The 19,185-nt window shown below is 44.8% G+C and overlaps 1 protein-coding gene across 7 annotated transcripts in view; it reads right to left on the bottom strand.

Moving 5' to 3' along the window:
- Window positions 1-19,185, bottom strand: part of EFCAB8 (EF-hand calcium binding domain 8) — a 1,715,964-nt gene that overhangs the window by 443,921 nt on the left and 1,252,858 nt on the right. The window lies entirely within an intron of this gene.

The raw sequence follows: 19,185 nt of genomic DNA, 5'->3' as shown, positions 1-19,185 counted from the left end.
ATCCATGTTGATTCTTGGATATTGTAAGTGAACAGGGAAGCTAAAGGGTGTACATGGGCTGGACACTCGTCATTACGAGCTCCCCAGCTCCATGATGGCTTCACTGTGTTGTGGGATATTTGGTACCAAACATCTCCTCTTAATAAACTTGCACTGGATCCAGTGTCAGCTTTATTAACCCCTTCCATGCTCATGACGAGCTCAGCTCGTCATGCAGTACAGTGCTTCTGTGCTCATGACACACCCGTTTTTATTGCTGTCCAGCACAGCAGCGGAATCGCTCTAGCAGCGATGCGGTTAATAATTGCACACAGAGGACCCCTTAGAGGGGTCCCCTGAAACCCACCAACCCTTAGAGTGGTCCCCAACTCGCCTAAGCCAGCCTGTCACCCCCGGACAGAGTTTTGACCTCATGGGGTGAGCAACTCCACGCTCAGAGGTCGAAAACAATGCCTACCCAGGCTGGACATGTTTCCTTCTTCCTCGGTTAGGAAGAGCCATCTGTGGCGAGAAGCTTCAAAGCCGCCTTTGAAACGCAACCCCAGCTTCACCTGATAGAAGTAGCAGCCCCCCCGTCCTCACCCCTTTTGAAGAGAAGACCGGCACGAAAACAAATAATGACTGGGAGGTTTACCCCCCCCCCTCTGCCCACTCCACCCCTCAGGTGCTGGAGGCAAGGCGAAGTACATTTTGTAGTGCCCACCATTTTGAAGATGGTGAGACTTTTCTAATGAGGGCCAGGGCTATGTCCCCCTTCCACAGGAGATGGACATAATATAGGGTGTAGACACCCCAGGTAATGGGCCCAATCGGCCACTACCTGTCACTCCCTTGTAAACGCCACTAAATTAGGTGGCCTCCCCAGACCCTGAAACAAATATCCGCGGACACAAGATGAAGACGAACGAAGAAAACGTTGTTGGACCGAGAACTGCAGACCTCATAGTGGACTTTGGGGGCAAACTCTGGATTTCTGCCACAGAACTCAACAACTGCCATCCTCCAGCTCGTCTCATTGCTGCCTCTTCAAACCCTGGAGGGTCATCAGCACTCCGCAAATCACCAAGGACTCCCTTGAGATAGCTGAGCTTTCTCCCTGCAGCCGCAGGTCCCCAAAACAGCTAAATCTGATCCAGCATCGTACAGCACCCCAGGCCGACCAACATCCCTGCCAGCCGAAGATACACTTGCTCTGTAGAGTCAGCTCGGCCTCTGCACCAAGTTCTGAGGCCCCAGCCCTCACTGGTGCTGAAAGGTACGAATACCCGGGGTACCAGACCCCTATTGCAAAAACCTCCAAAACAGAGTCTATGTGGACTCCAACTTTACATTGTGCCAGCACCTGATGAGGGACAAAAGGACGCTGGAGATCCCCCTCAGCAGTGGCCAAGAAGTTCCAGAATAGTCACTCCAAGGTGCCAGTCCCTGACCGCGAGGTGTCTCATTGCCCAGCTGCACAACTTCACTACACCCAGCCCGCCCGGCCAGCTGGAAACCAGCTGTGCTCCCGTGGCCTCAGAGCCCTTGTGACCTCTACTCCCCTTTGAGAGCCCTTGAACTTGCCTACCAGTCCCTATGTGCTTTACATTTGGAGGTGCCCCACTTCCTTCGCAGCCCGCCAGCTACAAAGTCCCCTTGCTCCTGGTAAAATCCGGGAAGCTCCAGAGAACTTGACCTTGGAACTTTAGACCTTGGCCCCTAAACCTTCGGAGTCCAAAAGGTGAACCACAACAGTAACTGTTTTGCATTGATTTTCTGATTGCCTTTTTCCTTGCAAAGAGAATGCATTGTGCGTAACTATGCACAATTATAAAACTTGCATTTACTGTCATTTTTCCATTTTAAGAAAAGTATTTATCCTGTATACGAAATTCTTGGTCTAAATATTTATATGAAAAGAAGTACTATTTTTCTAATTCAGTCTTAACTACGTTCATTGAGTGTGTGTATCATTTATTGCCTCTATGCGGACAAGCACTACCCTCTGATAAGTCTAACTGCTAACCACACTACCACAAAAATAAAGTGTTAGTATTAGCAACTTTTGCCTCTGTAAACCAATAGGGGACTCCTGGACCTCTCTGCACAGTGTGGTGCACTATATAGAGAGGTGAATTTGCTACAATTGGTTTTTGCGGAAATATTTTGACAGGAGTGGCGGAACGAATACCAGAATATGAAAAAGAACCCAATAAAGCAGCAGCCTAAGATCTTCTCTCCAGTTCTCGCCAGTTGCTAAAAAATACCAGACCTGAGGGGCACTGCTGGAGATGATCGGGGACTGAATATTAACGATCAGGACAGGACCAGAAGAAAGACACACAGGCTTCAGACATTCCTCTTTTTTTACACAAGGCAATTGATGTCTGCCTTTGCAAATAGGGGCAATGTGGTATTGAATCTGGCATAGTTTATTTATTATACAGCAAAGTGCATAACAGACAATAGGATATGTGGTTTACATTCTGTGGCCAATTGGTACTGGTTTAACAGTGTTTGATTTATGAGCACATTTCCTATTTAGGACCCATTAAGTTGTGAGCAACAGCCATGTACATTTTTACATGGCTTACCGTATGATGGCAGCACTATGAATGCAAAGAAATGGTAATGCATATTATGATCTGTAGAAAATACTCACATTCCCTTGCTCATACACCCGTCAAGTGTTATATTCTTAACTCACTAGAGCTATCTTCATTCTGGGGAAGGAAGAGCTGCCAAACCGCTTTGAACATTGGCACCACATGCAGAATGGGTTTAAGACTCTGGTGGATGCACTATTAATAGGTGTCAATTTTCAACAACAAGTGTGACTTTTCCGGATATAACACTGACATGCCTTGGCACTTGTGACACAAGCAATGTTGTTTACCTTCTAAAATGTCCATGCGGAAAGACTTATGTTGGATAGACCGTGCGAAAAATCAAACTACGCTTAAATGAACATAAGTCTAACATTCGTACTAAGAACCAAAAATCGACAGTAGCAATACATTTTGATGAAATGAAACACTCTGTCTCACAACTTAAATACACGATTTTGGAAGTCATAAATAAAGTAGAGGGACGAGACAATAACAAGTACTTACTCCAAAGAAAGAATTATTGGATTTACAGACTTCAGTCCATGAAACCATATGGGTTAAATGAACGCATCGAATTTTCTTGCTACCTATAATAACCTTGATAAATCCCCATGGTGGGATCATTAGTTCTGGACTGTCTCCTTGTTACAGTATTTAGCACCTCTAAACATTTTTCATGTAATGTTGCCTCTTTGCACTACCTGTGATTTGTTACCTTTGCATTGATTTGCATTTATTATTTATGTTCGTTCTGAACAGTATAGCAAATATTAGCGTTGTCACACCTCACTCGCACTAATCTTAGTCCCGTTTCTAGCTTTATGTTCCTGGTCACATGATCGGCATACCGGGTTTAATTCAACTTATACTTCCGCATCAGCTTTATACCGCTTTGCCGAACTTTTCACATCCAGCGCGAACACGCTTGTTTATCTTCTCCAAACGTAAGTCTGTGAGCACTCTTTTTAACTTTATTAACAACCACCAAACAAGCTTGCATGTACCCCATTACGCTTTTGAAGAGCTGCGTCCAGCGCTTAGTTATAACGAGCGACGTCTGATTATAACATAGCGATTCTACTGACACCCTCGCCATAGAACTCCGGCTAGCTTAAAAAACTTTTGCTTTATTTAAACACTTTCGTTTCATTTAAATTGTGGCTTTTACTAAGAGCGTAACTTCACACCCTGTGTTTTTCTTGCCGTAAAACCGTTTCTGTCACACAAACAAATGATAATCAGTTAACAGCATGCTTCCTCACTTTTTACCGTGCACAGACCGATACCTTGATATTATTCATGCACTACCACAGCTTGCACCGCGAACGCACTTTCATTACATTTAAGTTGATATGACTGTTGAAAGATCAGGAAGAACACATATAGGTGCTCATATATGTCGTTTTCTTTAGATGCTCCCAGACGAAGGGCCACAGCCCGAAATGCATTGGAGCTGGAGAGAATAAGTATGGATATTAGAATTCACATTAAGAATGTGGAGAAACATACTTCAATGACAATATTGGATTAAAATGTTACTCTTCGAAATTCTAACAAATTGTCAAGATTGTTTCTTTAAGATTGTGGAGGTACAGGATCCACAGATATAAGTGTTCCCTAAGGGATGCAATCAATTTTCAATTGACAGCACTTTTTTTTTTTTACTTTTACTCGTCCCTCGGGGAGAGGACGATACCTAGGAGCACCTACTTTAAAGATTGAACTTTTGCCTCATACATTTGATCAACTAGCTGTGCACTTGTCTGCCAACTCATACAGTATTACTTTTCCGGATATAACACTGACATGCCTTGGCACTTGCCAACACTGCCATACTCAGACTCCTGTCCAGTATATGTCGCCTTGCCCCATTGTGGGAGGATAAATTGCAAATTTCCTGGCACGCACAGTATACTGTGCACAGCTTATCTTGTTCATTTACCCCGGCATTTTGCTGTCTTGAATTTTTGAATGCTGAACTTTATTGTTCAATTTCAACAACACTCACGCCTCATGCGGTTAATATTGCAGGGGTGTTGACCAAAATATGGTGTCGAGGGGCCTCAGAATTTTCACTACACCGACCTATGAAAAGCCCAATCCCTTCATGTTGGAAGAATGGTCAACCAACTCAGCATCTAGCTCGAGGAGAATGATAGAAATCCTCGTCGAATATGCATGGTTAGACCGAGAGAACATCATTAAGGAAATCAATGAGCTGATGGAAGAATTCAAGCAATGTACAGACACCGAGAACCTAGAGAAAGCTCTCAAGACCATCCGAGAGTGATTGGCCAAACATGAAGATGACATAAAAGCACGCAAAGAGAAAACTCAATCATGACTATGGAGACTATGATAGCGGGCGAATTTTGACCTTTAGTCACAAATACGACCATCTCTACAAAAGCGACTGCTCGGCCAATATGAACTTGGATGATTCAAGAGTCAACCCTGAGAATGAAGTGGTGACTACAAGTGAAAGTGAATCAGATGTATCTGTACTCAATAAGACACTGAACAAACCTAGTAAAAAACAGGTCACTTTTTTAGATGAATACCGGACCCTGAGGAGGGGTCGTCTAACAACGAGGGAGACACCGATGCCCAAAACAAGGGAACAGAGAGGACGAGGAAGGGGCCGCGGAAGAGGCAACGAAAAAACAGAAGAACAATACTCAGACAACAGTGGCAAAAGAGGCAGGGGTCGTGGTGCAATGGGAACCAACAGACGCGCCAGAAGAGGATACTGATGGATGACAATATGGTGAACAAAACTATTAATAACTTATTCAAAAGAAGTATGAGTATCAGCGAAAAAATAACCCTATTCCTTGGATTATCATTTTGCCATTCCTACCCCTCCACATATACTGACAATCGGATTGACCTTTTTAGATACATTCGGAAGCTCAAACTTAAAAAATGGCACAAATTGAAGGGCAGTGCTAACAGTATGAGTGAAACTGAGAACGTTGTATCTAATCTTTATGAATTTAACATCAGTGACACCGAAATCCTTAGGACTGTGGTAGAATTGGGGAACAGTGAGATAGAGGAGGGAGCATCCATCACCCCCAAACAACTACTACCTGAACTAGACATCATGACTGATGCAGCTGCCAACACAGCTTTTAGACCCAAATCCACTTTTACACAGATACTACCACATGACAGCATAGATACTTTTCACGACTGTGTGAATAAAAATTTGAATGAACATAGACATAAGAAACACAAGTTTAAACATACGGGTGATTCCAATCTAACCTTCACACAAAGGCAGGCCCTTAAATCCCTCATGGAGGACAACAGGATTGTTGTCCGTCCTGCGGATAAAGGAGGTAATATCGTAATTCTTGATCGGGAACAAAATTTAGAGGAGGCCAACAGACAATTGGCTGATGGCTTGTTCTATGAACCAGTCCATTCCGAGAGATACAACCAGAGCATCACTACAATTTGGGAACTCTTACTAGAGTGGAGAGATAAAGGTATCCTCACCTGGGAAGAGTTTTGTTACCTCAAATGTGATTACCCGGTGCTCACGGTACTTTACCTCCTACCAAAGGTACACAAGCATGCCACTAGACCACCAGGCAGACCCATATTTTCATCTCGTGGCAGTGCATCAGAACATGTGTCCAAATATATTGATCATTTCCTCAGGGATTTTGTTACCAACTTAGACAGTTAGGTGAGAGACACAAAGGACTTTATGAACAAGATTGAAAAATTGGAATGGGATACGGACTCTGTGTTCATTACTCTTGACGTACAGAGCCTGTACACCATCATTGACTATCAACAGGGGCTGGAGGCATGCAGACGATATCTTGCCAATAGACACATCAGATTCCGTGAACACACACACATTACTTGACCTGATGGAGTATTGTTTGAGCAACAATATATTTTTGTTTAACGGCTCATTGTATCGGCAGGTGAATGGCTCAGCCATGGGGTCATGTTTTTCTCCTAGTTTCGCCAATTTGTTCATGGGAAGCTGGGAGGAGAACATAGTCTGATCCAACATTCCATCAGGACTTCATGAACGCGTCGATGTGGCTTCGCTACATCGATGACTTGTTCATTGTATGGAAAGGGTCTACTGATGAAGCCGACAACTTCATCAGGAAGTTGAACAACAATGACCGCAACATTGTACTCAGTGGGATCATGAGTAAGACTGAAATTGAGTACCTTGATGTCAAGTTAGAACTCAAAAACAACAAAGTCCACACATCCTTGCATCGTAAAGCAACTGCTGGGAACAGCATTTTGCATGCCCTCAGCAGTCATCCGGACAATCTCAAATGGTCTAATCCGTACGGGGAACTGCTGAGGGCCAAACGGAATTGTAATACCAATCAATCATATACACTGGAATGTGAGGTAATTTTGGAGAGGTTCAGGGAAAGGGGCTACCCGAATTCGGTATTGAAAACTGCTCTCAAAAGAGCGAATAAGGTAGAGAGGTCACATACCCTTGCTGACAATCCCACAGACATTGATAATGAAAATGACACCACGAGATTAGTACTCACTTATAGCTCTGATGCCCAGGCCATCAAGAAAATCATTGTGAAACACTGGGGGGTACTGAGGTCTGATAATGTGATTGGGAACAGTATCCCGGAGAGACCTAGTATTACTTACCGGCGTAATAGCAACATCAAGGACATGCTGGTACACAGCGACATTACGCCATACCCTCCAGCCAATATGCAGGGCCTCAACGGATTTTACCCTTGCGGCCACTGCAAAGCCTGTGCTCACAGCAAGAGCCACAAACAGGTTTGCCATATGGGATTACCAAAAACATCGCCCAATTTCTCACGTGTAGCTCCACATTCGTGGTCTATGCCATTGTATGTACTTGCAACAAGTGGTACATTGGGAGTACCACATGCATGGCAAAGAAGCAGATTTTGGAGCACACCCAGGCCATTACCAATTTTGACCCTAAATACCCCGTGGCACGCTATTTCAGGGAGAATCATTTTTCTAACACCAAAGAACTCAGTTACATCATCCTAGAACAGGTTGCCAAGAATTCAAGGGGAGGTAATAGGGTCCTCATATTAAGACAGAGAGAGTCCAAGATGATTATAGACTTTCAAACGAAGGCTCCGGGAGGTCTTAACCAAGAGGAAGAATTATCAGTCCATCTCAAAGAATAATGTTTGTGATGTACCCTTGCTTCCTCATAATTATCCATTCCTTGTTTAATCTTTTTACAGTCCTGTGCCCTTGCTTTTCATTGATATGTAATTTGTAACTGGTTGACAAGTATTTGCAGCCTGTTTTTAACCTTTTTCTATTTTTGTTCTTTTCTAGGAGGAAAGAGAGGGGCCCAAGTCACCTGCACTCACCTGTCACGGGCGTTCCTCCCTTTCTTTTCTTCTTCTTTTTCTCACGAGCACCAGGACGTTCCTGCACTCACCATAACCACTTAATCATCACGGGTAACACACATATGTTTGGAACTGTGTTTTTTCAGCCGATTTTTATTTGAACAGTGTGTGCTTCTGAACTCTGATATATTACCTTGCCTCACTCTAGTGTGACTCTGACAACATCTTAGAAGCACAGTCAGGCACTGTCCGGCACTGTTATTATTATGTTTAGCTCATCATTCTGTCACCATGATCCAACAAGTGTGACGTTTCCGGATATAACACTGATATGCCTTGGCACATGCCAACACTGCCATACTCGGACTCCCGTCCAGTATATGTCACCTTGCCCCATTGTGGGAGGATAAATTACTCATTTCCTGGCACGCACAGTATATCGTGCATAGCTTGTCTTGTTTATTTACCCCAGCATTTTGCTGTCTTGAATTTTTGAATGTTGAACTTTATTGTTCGATTTCAACAACACTCACGCCTCATGCGGTTAATATTGCAGGGGTGTTGGGTCTCCGGACTCGGTGATCATCGGGGACGTTTTGCGCACACTGATGCGCACTGTGTCCATTACGTTTTTTGTACAGTGCATGTTACAAAATTATTAAGTAACAGTTCGTATATTATGGGAACATGGAGTAATAAACATATGAGTAATTACGCCATTTGTTTTCAACACAGTGACATTAGTCTTATTTCTATGTTGATGTACACGTGTAGTACAAAGGAGGTGATTGGTGTGTACAATATTCACGTGATCAAGCCATTTCGTGTGGAGAAACGCGTTGTGGATTAAACAACATAGACACCTTTGGAGCTGCTGTTTTCTACTTTCCTGAGAGCGCGCTGATTCGTGTGTACTTTGGAACATTTAATTGCCGGTTTTCTCTGCCGGTGTGAGTGCCACTCTTCAAGGGTCCTGAGTGGTCCAGAAGGAGTTTTTTGAGTATGGATATATATATATGACGCTCAAAATCCTCTCCGTCGGAAAGGAACACAGCACTCCGGGGGTAGCAGTGAAAACGGTTTTATCACAAATAAACAAGACGCGTTTCGGCGTTAGCCTTTGTCAATGTTACTGACCACACAAACACAGAACTCCTAATAAAGTTGTGTTACGATGGTAAACATGGACAAGGGACCAGCCCAACGATAGCTAATAATGACGCCATCTTAGAACGGGTTCCCAGAATGGAGCCCTAACAAAATAATACCGTAGATCGGTGAAATGGCGAAAATAAATTGAGCATTCCTAAATAAAATGTGCAATTTCATAACATAAAACCGTATATATATATATATAAAAGCCAAAAAGCCAAATTTAGATCCCTTGACGCATGCTAATTACAGACCGATATCCCTTCTCCCTGCTCTAGCTAAGGTTGTTGAAAAACACGTGCAGCTCTCGATTACCAACTATATCGAGAGCAACAACCTTCTTCATGACACACAGTCGGGGTTTCGTGCTAATTACAGTACAGAGACAGCCCTTCTGGAGGTCACTGAAGCTATCAGGGAGACGCTCGATCTTGGAGGTAAGGCTGTATTAGTCATGCTGGATCTGTCGGCGGCTTTCGACACCGTCCCGCATGACGGTCTCCTTTTAAGACTCCAGGAGATCGGGTTTCGCGGGACGGTGTTGGACTGGTTTAGATCTTTTTTATCTGACCGCCGACAGGTGATCTGGGCACCACCGTTCTCCGCTGAAATGCCGTCGCTAGGGGTGGGGGTTCCTCAAGGATCCATTCTGAGCCCCATCCTTTTTAATATCTACATGGCCCCTCTGGCGGCGGTGGCGGAGGCTTATGGTGCCCAGGTCATATCCTACGCTGATGACACCCAGCTCCTGTTTACTTGCAGGAAGGGAGAGGCATTTGATGGGGCTAGAATCAGGGACTGCCTTGACTCCGTTTTTTCATGGTTTCAACAACGCAGCCTTAAATGCAACTCAGACAAGTCTGAGTTGCTTTTTTTTGGCTGCGTTCCGGATCCATGTTGGAAATCTTGGTGGCCTCGAGACATGTTTCCTCCAGATGCGGTGTCAACGCAGGCCAAAAATCTGGGTGTGATCTGTGACGTTGATCTGTCATTTAGATCCCAGATCAATGTATTATCAGGGAAATGTTTTAGCATCCTGCGGATGCTCAGGAAATTTTTGCCGCTGCTGTCACTGCAATATAAGAAAATTGTGGTGCAGGCATTAGTTGGATCACGTTTCGACTATGCTAATGCACTCTATGCGGGCCTGCCGAAGTATTTGATGGCAAGATTGCAGATAGTCCAAAATTCTGCTGCAAGGGCAATTTTTGGCCTTCCACGCAGAGCTGGAGCCTCTGGTTTACTTAAAGAGTTACATTGGCTACCGATTTCCAAAAGAGTCATTTTTAAAACTTTGACTCTGGCATTTAAAGCCCTGCATTCTGTAGGCCCTCTGTACATTAGGAAGAGACTGGCCTTTTATGTCCCAAAGAGGGTGTTGCGTTCAGCTTCATCTGCCACGATTGTGATCCCTTCCTTTAAACGCGCTCGGATGGGTGGTCGGTCCTTCTGCTATCTGGCGGCCCTCCATTGGAATGGGCTTCCGATCTCTTTGCGGAAAGCCAACAGTCTCCTGATGTTTAGGAAAGAACTAAAGACGTGGCTTTTTTCTGCATGATCATCACGACTTTCTGAGTTGCGGGCTGGATTGACTGGTCTCTGATCTCTTTGCTAAAGCGCCGGGACACCCGTTTGGGTAGCCGTGCGCTATAAAAGAGTGGGCACATAACATATAGTGGACCGTTCGTCTCCTTCGCCGGTTTTGTAAAGCTGGAGGTGGTTTGGAGTGTTACTCGTTGAATATATATATATATATATATATATATATATATATATATATATATATATATATATACTCTCACTCTATTGTAGTGAAACACTGTACGGTATCCATGAACCCATGAAGGAGTGGGAGTCCTAACTGAAGGGAACACTATTCGAAGTCCTTCTAAAAAATCTTTCACCACTGGAATTCTGAAGAAAGATATTCGTGAAGGAGATACGGGATGACTCCATCTTCCAAGCATGAAATTGGATTGTGATTATTCTTTGTACACCATAAACAAAAACCTTTTCCATTTGAAAGCATATGATCTCGGGGAGGAAGGGCTCTAAGCCTCTCTGAGAATGTCCATACATTCTTTAGAAAGGCCTAAATGTCCAGATGGGAGGAATTAAGTAGTCATGCTGTCAAGTTCAGGGATAAAGGATTGGAATGTAGTACCTGTCATCCGAACTTAAAAGGGGAGATGTTGTCTGCATGGCAACTTCTTGTGAGGCCTCTCCGCCAGATGTAGAAGGTCCATGGAGATGCCATTCTGGAGGTATTAGAATAATTCTGGTCTTGGATTGAAACAGCTTGAGAATCACTGTTGGCATGAGAGGAGTTGGTGGAAATGTGAGAAGAATTTCCCTGACCAACTCATCAAAAAGCTATTACCCTTCGACCCTGGTTAGGAGAATCTGGACACGTAGTTGTGGCATTTTCTGTTTCTTGCGAAGATGAACAGGCCTATTTGAGGAAACCCCATTTGTGAAAAAGTTCTTGTAACACCTCATCGTTGAGAATCCAATTGTGATTTTCTTGGAAGTGTCAACTGAGAGATTCTGTTTGCATGTTTTAAACGCCTGGCAGATGAATGGCTGTTATCAGCAAGTTTCTGGCTAGTAGCCATTTCCAAATGGCGAGAGTGGGTTTCTCCCTGTTTGTTCCGGTAATGCATTGCTTTAGTGTTGTCGGTCTGAACAAGGATTACGTTGGTTTTGATCGCTGGAAAGAAAGATTTTGGAGCAAGGTGACCGCTCTCAATTCCAGCATATTTATGTGGCAAGTCTTTTCCTTGTCCAACCAAAGACCCTTGGTTTGAAGGGAACTCATGAGAGTTCTCCATTCCTGGAGAGAGGCATCTGTGATTAGTGTCTGACTTGGTGGGTCCTGATGGAATGGTAACCCCGCCATCAGATGGTTCCATAAGAGAGACTGGAGTGTGCAGCCTGCAATAATGTCAGCTTGCCTTCCCAGCGGTTGGAGAGTTGATTCCACTGGTCTTCCAGGCATTGCTACAGAGGTCTCATGTGCAACCTTGCATGAGGTACTATGAAGATGCAAGAAGCCATCATCCCCAGTAAAGAAGCAATAAGCTTCACAGATGGATGGTGATCCTGTAAAATATTGTGGCATTTCAGAGTGTTTGATGATAGGGTCTCATCCAAAGGATACACACTTACTGACTGTGTGTCCACTATGGCAATAGTACAATGTTTGTAGGCATGCTGTAGCATTTTCAAATTGATACAAATACCCAGGTTGGTGAGTGTCTTGACACAGATGTGAAAATGTCCCTTTGTTTGCACTGGTGAGACACTCTTTATACAACAGTCGTCCAGGTAAAGATACACAAAGAATTTGTTTCTCAAGAATGCTACGACTATAGGCATACATTATAGAAAGGTTTGTGGGGCTGATTTGAGCCCAAATGGTTGTACTTTGTAGTGATAGTGCAGAGATCCCACTTTGAAAGTGAGAAATGTCCGAAACTTTATGGAAATCGGAATGTGAAAATATTCATCATGAAGGTCTATTGTACACATCGAATCTCCTTGATGCAGTTGTGGATAGATTTGGTGAAGGGCCAGCATGCTGAACCTTTTGACCTGTATACATTTGTTGAGCACTCTCAGTTCTAAGATGGGGAATGGGTCTGAACTCTTGTTTCAAACCTTTCTTTTTAACTAGAAAGTTATGGGAACAGATTCCTGATTCTCTTTGATGACGTGGAACCTCCTCAAGGGACTCTTTTTGCACTGGAGAATTGACGTTCAACTGCAAAAGGTCTAGCTGGTACCAAGATTTTTTGCTAGAGGTACAGTAGAAGGAGGGGACCTGAAGTGAAGAGAAAGCCATTCTGTACAGAGTTTAAGAACCATTTGCCTTTTGTGACTGACTGCCACTCTTCCAAGTGATTGAAAATACTTCCCCCAACTGGAGCGGGTAACAGAGAAGGGGAATGTGACGATTTACTGTTTTGCAGGAGTCTTTCCTGTGGATGCAGGCTGTTGATCGCGAGCTACCGGTAGCTCGCCGAATGCCCATGAGTAGTTTGTGCCTTGCATCTCAATTTTGTAGCCTCTTATTCTCATTTAATATTCTTAGGCCATTTTTCATAGCAGTTGCCTGCCCTCTCCAAAACCAGCTGCTCAGATTGGCCTAACTGAGCCTAGCTGGGACGGGGTAGGTCAAAGATAATGACGCTGTTGCTGAACTGCGTCTGCACGTCACCTCGCTTGCAAAGCCTTGCACTGAGGTATTGATCGTGCGCAACGTGTGCCGGAGCAAGCAGCAGGTCCCGGAAAGCCTGTTAGCAAGCAGGTGGCACAAGCAATATTGAACTGCTACAAACCCGCGCTTCCTGCCTGGCACATTTTATTTCAGCAGCAGATAATCGGTAAGCACTGGCCTGGCCGGTAAACACCTTATTGTTCTGTTCTCCAGACTGGAAGTGCAATGTGCGCCTTCTATACTCAGCCGCTTGTATGCCATAGGCACGAAAGACTGGGAATATCTTTTTCTCCCGCCTTCCTGCTCTGGGCTATGAATCAGGAGAACCATTATAATAATGGGGTAACCCAAAAGTTCAATACGGACCTGGGTACAGTACGGGAATGAAAATATGGTCCGTGACCATGTGTTTATAATGAATTTAATTCGATAATCAACAATCGGTGCCGTGTAGAAGACATCCAGCACTGTTAACGGATAATTACACACAACAAAAGTAACTGTTTTATGCATATACTAGTTTCCTTTTATGCAAACTTAAGTCAGAAAAACACACATAAAGAAAGCGCCACAATGTGTCATGAAATATCAAAACAGCATATTTATTTAAATTAGTCAAAAATCACTTAATCGGGGGAGGAGCCAAGCCGGCAACCGCAATGGCTGCTTAGTCCCTCGGCTCCGATCACCATCTCATCCTGAGACCACATCCTCTATGCACTACCGCAGCAAGACGGTGTGCGCGGGGACATGAAAGCGTCCGCTTCCCGAGGGTGAAGCCCTGAGGTCCGTGCCTGCTTCTGGAGGCGAGTTAGGGTCGGCGAAGTTTGCGGCCCGCGACGGCCCTGAGACCGGGGCCTCGGCTGGACTGAAGCGGGTCCCTGAGTGCATAACAGCGGCCGCCGGTGACCTGGAGGGACCGGTCAGCTCCGTGGTGGTGTGTAGCGGCAGTTTTTCTGGTGGGCCCATATTGGCGGACTGTGCGCAAGTGTGAGGACCGTGCATATCATTCTGCCTCCATGTGGACGGATGGTGCGACACGGTCTTCGATAGTTCTCCGCCGAGAAGTGTTTTGTCCCGCTCATGGCGGGAGGCGCCCGAATTTCCAACGAGCCGCCGCTCAGCTGAACTAACCCCGGCGGTGCCTTTTAATTGCTCTTGGTTACACCGCTTGCCGCCTTGCTGCCTGTGCCGCGGCCCCGCTCCGGCCCTGCTCGGCCCCGTGCAACTATGGAGAAGGGGTATATGATACACGGGGGGCACGGACCGGATCTACATCTTGGCGATTTGATGGCTTCCCTAGCTTCCCTCCGTGACACCTTGGTTCAGGGCGCCCGATTACTGGGGGGCAAGTTGGACGGGGTGGCCCTCGCGGTGGAACGAATGAGATCGGCTGACCCGTCAGCACGTGGCGAGACGCCGTCTTCGGCACCCAGAAGCTTCAAGATGGCGCCCATTACTGCAGCTGGAGGATCAGAACCACCGTGCCTCGTAACATTCCATGATCGTGCCCTTGGATGCACTGGACAGTTCAGCGGCGCTGGACTGCATTTGACTTATGGACCCTTTTCCTGCGACCTGCTGCCGCAGATCCTGGTGCTGCTCCTGTCGTTTTCGGACATTGCCATGTTGTTCTCCTGTGTTACCTCGTTGCATGATGTGTGGGAGGTCTGTTTTCAAGCTGGGTCTTGCCCGTCGCACTTGCTGGAGTTTGGTAATGTTGCTGGATCTGGTGATATACGTAAGACTGGACAGGGATGACTAACTCTCCTTCGGGTCCTCGTCTTTTGGGCTGGGGGCTGTGAGGGTTACGCGACACGTTGCCTTCCTTAATGCTGCGCTGGGTTGATTTTGTCCCTTGCGACTAGTATACTCTGATCTGACTTTTGCTGCTTTGGTTCCCATCCTGTGTGACTATAATGATTATGTGAGAAGAGGCCGAGGGTCTGCTGTAACTTTGCTTTTTATTTTTGTTTTTGGTTTATGCTGCATGGGGTACTGTTTTCATAACGTGGTTGTTATAGTGGATGTTGCTGATATGGGGGGCGGAATGTGCTGTTTTTTTAGCCAATCCTGTACCATGCTTATTACTGCTTCCGCTCCGCTCGCAATAGTCCCGTCTGTCTACATTTTGCTCAATGATGACCCCTTGTACGTTTAGGTTTTGATTGCCGGCTGGGGGCGCTGAATGCCCGGGAGCGAGTCTGTCTCTCTCCTCCTCCACTCTTTATATTTTTCCCTACTGTGGGGCAGTTCCGGGGCGAAAGGCACACTGTTAGTGGGTTTGGCCATAGCCATTACAGGGGTGCGGGTGGAGGGTGCGGGGGGGGGGTTGTTATTTTAGTTTGTTTTGTTCTATGGTCTCTATCGCTCTTTTCCGGCTTTGGGAGGGTTCTTTCCTCTTTACTAGGGTTGGCTGTCTCTGGGTCGCACACCTTCTTCTTTTCTGTGTTTTCACAAGCTTTTCTTTCCTGTTCTTGGGGGTGGGCTCTCTGGGTTTACACCCAGAAATGTTGATTCTGTAAAACTGCTTGTTGTCCAGTCTTACCGCTGCGGCTGCTCAAATTCTATACTTGCCGAACTCATAGCCTATCTCTGATGGTAAATGGGGTGGTTCCCCCTTGTTTCTACTGTATCTCCTTATGTATGGTGTGTAGTCCTTGTTGTTGCAGCCCCCTCTCTTCTTCTAAATTTAAAATGAAACCCTCATATCCTGTGTAGCGACCCCGCAATCACGTCTGGTGTATTTTGTACTATCCTGAGTGTAGATTCATCTACGGTTATCCTGTTTTTATTGACTGTCTTTGTGGCCGGCCACGATGGTTGTAGGCTTACGCATGTATCTCCTACTTTTCACAATAAAGGTTTTAAAAAAAATCACTTAATCCTCAATATTCATAGGTTGCGCGCGAAAAGGGGAGGTAAAGTAAAGAAGTGGTGGTGAGTAGTAAAAAGTGCAATTCAGAAGGTTAAATATATAGGTTTAATATTCCCTCGAGGTACACCAAGTGCAGAGTGCTGTGACTTAGGTGCCTAGTTTACCAGGGATATCGTATTCACGAGAAGGGTTACACGCCTGTGTGGCGACTTCACCTACGCATATATCATGTGTAAATCAAGTGCGGAGTGCTGTGACTTAGGTGCCTTATCTATCAGTGATATCGAATTCACGAGAAGGTTTACACGTTTTTTGGGGCTACCTTACCTACGTATATATCATGTGTACGGCGAGCCTCATACCCCAGATCACACACAGTTGGCCAGCGCGACTCACTCATGATGCCCACCCCACATGCGACCATGGAGGGTAATGTATTATTGGCACACCAGGAATTGAAAACCGGCTGTATCAATTGTTTATGTTACCTTATCTGCTGATAGTTGCATTTACACTTGGCTTTATTATTTTAGGAAATTGTTGCCTCACGGATGAATTACAGATTCAGTGATGTTTGTCTAAAGAATGAACATTGAATGTTGTTTCTTTTGGCGACTCTGGGCCCGGAAACACTGTTGGATCTTCCAGCTGTGTAGCCAGGCTTGGTACCAGGTGTAGGTTAGTAAGCTTTGACCTGACCTAGCAGTAATCACCTCATACACACACAGCGCACATCTAACTCAGTATTCTCCATCATAGGTTGCAACCCCTTGTCCTGATGAAGACTCGCAGCTGAGGCCTAAAGTTCCCGCCTTGCATCAGCCGAGTCGAAACGTCGACGCTGCCTGCCCTTAACACAACCTGTACCAATAGTGTTTCCCCCCCCCCATCATGTAAAAATAAATTAAATGCACATCACAGTTTACAGAATACATGTAAATTAAAGTGATAACGTGGACAGGTTTCCATATTCTGGTATCAGTTACCAGTGTTGTTTTGAATATCCTATTGCTTTCTTTAACCTTCTGAATTGCACTTTTTACTACTCACCACCACTTCTTTACTTTACCTCCCCTTTTCGCGCGCAACCTATGAATATTGAGGATTAAGTGACTTTTGACTAATTTAAATAAATATGCTGTTTTGATATTTCATGACACATTGTGGTGCTTTCTTTATGTGTGTTTTTCTGACTTAAGTTTGCATACAAGGAAACTAGTATATGCATAAAACAGTTACTTTTGTTGTGTGTAATTATCCGTTAACAGTGCTGGATGTCTTCTACACGGCACCGATTGTTGATTATCGAATTAAATTCATTATAAACACATGGTCACGGACCATTTTTTCATTCCCGTACTGTACCCAGGTCCGTATTGATCTTTTGGGTTACCCCATTATTATAATGGTTATCTTGTGCAGGCACGCCTGCGAGGGTTTTCTGTAAATACTCTTATTAACTGGTTGTTTATTTACGTTAACACAGTATATACTCTTCACCCCCCTTCCCATTTTTTCACCTTTGTACATTGAAATGTCTGAAAAAGAAACACTGGCCTACAGTGACGATTATATTGCCAAAGTACTTGAAGGGCAGTTAGGGTCTGGTTTTCTAGACACAGCCACGTATGGCCTTGATGCCTCACTTAATGAGAAAGTAACAAATTAGAGAGACTTGAGAAAAACTGATCCGTACGAGACTACATGGACACGGCCTAACCAAATATCTTCAAGCAAACACCATCCCCGTAGGATTGCAGGTTCGCAATGAACCTGCAATATTTATAGATAATCCTAAGTTTAAAGAAAACTTTAGTTTTATCTCAAATAAATGCAGTAGGCACTGGATGGTGCTAGGGGTTGAAACAGCCCTTGAGGAAATCAAACGGTTAATGAAAGAAATCTCAGATTTAAGGAAAGAGATTTTTGAGGACAAAGCCCTGACAAACGCAAAAGAAGCTCTAGAGCGATTAGATCGTACTTTGAAGGATTTCAAGACTTTCACACAAGCTAATAAACTAGAGAAACAAGAACGTGACATACAACAATACAATAAATTAACTACATATCCATACCTTCAGGAAGGGTACCATAAGCAAGACACACAAGGAAGATACACAAGAAGAGGAAGAGGAGGCTACAGAAGATTTAACACCTTTTCTAATTCCTCATTTAGCAACAGTTCAGATAGTGAAACAGAGAGACCAGGACAAGCACAGGTACATATACACCTGGACACAGCGAGCCACAAACCCCTTTTTTTTTAGAACAACCACAATGGTCAGATTACAGGGGAAGGGGACGACCCTGGGTTCACCCCACGGGTATGACCGAACCAACATGGAACAGGGGCAGGGGCAGAGGGAGGAAGCAAGTACACTTCCCACCAGAACTACAAGGCAAAATCAGAACACGTCGGCAACATTACCGGTGGTAAGACAACAGGCCCTTAATCCCATAGTGAATATCTCAGGATACACACTCAACGTCGATGAGGGAAGCAACTTACAGAAAGGGCTGTCATTTGTCCCTACTAATCTGCCAGACAGTTTTAACTTAAAACTTGAACTCCACCAATTCTTTAGAAAGGTGAGATTGAAATATCATTTCATGAATATCCATTCAATCCTACATTCGCTAGCACTGGACTCAGACCTCCTTCCACCTTTAACCCTCCCGCACATATGATGCCCCATAAAATCATGGCATTTGAACAAGTGGTAATGAGGGATGTGATGCATCTGGTGAAAAGAAAGGAGTACGTTAACTTCAACATCTAGAAAAACGAACTCTCTGCCCTCTCCACACTCAGACGCAACTCTGAAATTGTGATAAAACCCGCAGACAAGGGGGGAGCCATAGTAGTCCAAAACACCTCGGACTACAGACACGAAATTCTCACTCAATTAGGAATAGCCGAGAACTATAGAATGCTTACAGCTGACCCCAGCAATGAAGTTGCACGTCTCATAAAAGAAGCTACAAGTGTAG

This window comes from Lissotriton helveticus, chromosome 7 (genome assembly GCF_964261635.1).
Source record: "Lissotriton helveticus chromosome 7, aLisHel1.1, whole genome shotgun sequence".
NCBI classification, from domain to species: Eukaryota; Metazoa; Chordata; class Amphibia; order Caudata; family Salamandridae; genus Lissotriton; species Lissotriton helveticus.
The sequence above is the reverse complement of the archived record's forward strand: the minus strand, read 5'-3'. Positions and strand labels throughout refer to the sequence as shown.